The following is a 1,886-nucleotide window of genomic DNA, read 5'->3' on the forward strand; positions in this document are numbered from 1 at the left end:
AATAAAAGCACAGGGTTAAGTTGGGGGCTCAGGCACGTCCGGGGCTGATGGCCCCCTCCTTCCTGCCGATCTGACAGTAGAGAATCATGGAGAAGACCATCCCGAAGATCTGCAGGTAAAAACAGAATCAGCTTCACGTACAAACCTGAATGTTTGGACTCTTCAGTGAGCGATGATGAGATGTGATCAGAGTCCTGGGACCAGATTCTGGGTTAGTGTCTGCTGATTCAGACTGAAGAACAGTTTGAGTTTTACTTTGTGCTCTGGGATCTTGATCCTTGAAGGAGCCTCTTTCTCTTACTGAGTCTTTTCAGTCGTCGTCACACAGAAACTACTGGTGAGAATGTGGCTGCTGCTTCAAGATGTTTTTCTGATTCACTTCCAATCTGCTCTGGAGACACTTCAGCACAGAGTAAAACTCGTCAGTGAGGAGCTGGTTCTAGTTCATTTAAGACCTGATCTGGACTCGAACACAGTCGATGCTCGTTACCTGCTAAGAACTGTAAAAGATCTGTTCGTGCAGCAACATGTGGGTGAAGAGAACACAAACTGTTCTTCAGTCTGAATCAGCAGAAACTAACCCAGAATCTGGTCCCAGGACTCTGGCTCCACCTTTTAAGGTGGTGTCCCAACACTCTGTACTCACCAGAAGGACGGCGATAGCGAAGGCGATGCCCAGCACCACCAGCATGTTGCTCTTCAGCACTGAGATCACTTGGTTGGCACAGGGCTGCGGGAAGACGACAGCGTCACGTCACTTCAGTTCCTTCACAGTTCAAACTGTCCAGTCACATTTCTCACACTCACCGTGCTGTAGTAACCGTTCGTCCCACAGTTTGACGCGGTGCCGTTACAGCGACAGGAGCTGGGGACCGGGTTCCAGTCTGACGGTCCGTTCAGAAGACCGCAGCACTTGAGCTGGAAACATAAACGAGAGATGATTCAGTGAGCAGCTACAAACATATGAAATATGATCCAGTTCGTAAATGTGTATTTTTACTACTGAACAGGAGACTTTCAGGAGAGTTCAGCAGCAGCACAGACTCCAGTTTGTTTCTCTCTCATATGAAACTACACGAGTCAATAAAACAAACTATATTTGTGTTTAACCTACTTCGTTGTTCAACATCAATGACAAATAAAATACATCAGTTCTGACTCCAGCTCCTGAAACTGTTCTACATTTGCAGATTTCGATTTTCCCCTTTAAAAGCTGAACTTCTACTCGTCGTAAAAATCTCTTCCGTCCTGCACAAACTCATCTTTCTCTGCGTTTGTTCTTTTTGTTCTCACCTGCTGCTGTAGCTGCTCCACCTCTGCCTGCACGTCAGTTGGTTGGCTCGACAGCGGGCTCAGTTTGTTCATTTGCTCCTTCACCCAGTCGTCCACCTAAAAACGACGACAAAACCAACGTGAAGTTTTATCCTCGCAGCAGCAGGTGACCTAAGAGGACGGAGACACTTCCTGTTTTATTTTTCTCACCGATGGCTCCCAGGATGCCTGCAGCCAGGAGGAGGATGAAGATGAGGAGGGGCTGATGAAAAACTACAGGAACAAGAAGCAGCTTTTAGTCACATGAACACGTTTGTTTCCCAACGCTGGGAGAAAGTGTCAAATGTTTAAGGATTAAATAAGAACTTCAGAACGTGATGGTTCCCACCAGCAGCAGCAAACAGCGGTTCTCCCTGATGGCGCCGCAGCAGCCGAAGAACCCCAGCACCATGATGATCACTCCGATGGCGATCATCAGGTCGGCGCCTGGTAAATATCCACTGGTGAGCTGACGAGAACAATTGGACGTCGTCAGTAACAGTTTCAGGACGAACGTGTTGTCACAGAAGATTCTGAACGGTTCAACTCACCTTGTTTGCGTCCTTGCTGACTTT

The 1,886-nt window shown here is 47.7% G+C and overlaps 1 pseudogene; it reads right to left on the reverse strand.

Annotated features, from left to right (window-relative positions):
• Positions 1-20: 20 nt before the first annotated feature.
• Positions 21-1,886, reverse strand: LOC113162860 (annotated as a pseudogene).

The sequence above is a fragment of the Anabas testudineus genome, chromosome 23 (assembly GCF_900324465.2).
Source record: "Anabas testudineus chromosome 23, fAnaTes1.2, whole genome shotgun sequence".
Taxonomy (NCBI): domain Eukaryota; kingdom Metazoa; phylum Chordata; class Actinopteri; order Anabantiformes; family Anabantidae; genus Anabas; species Anabas testudineus.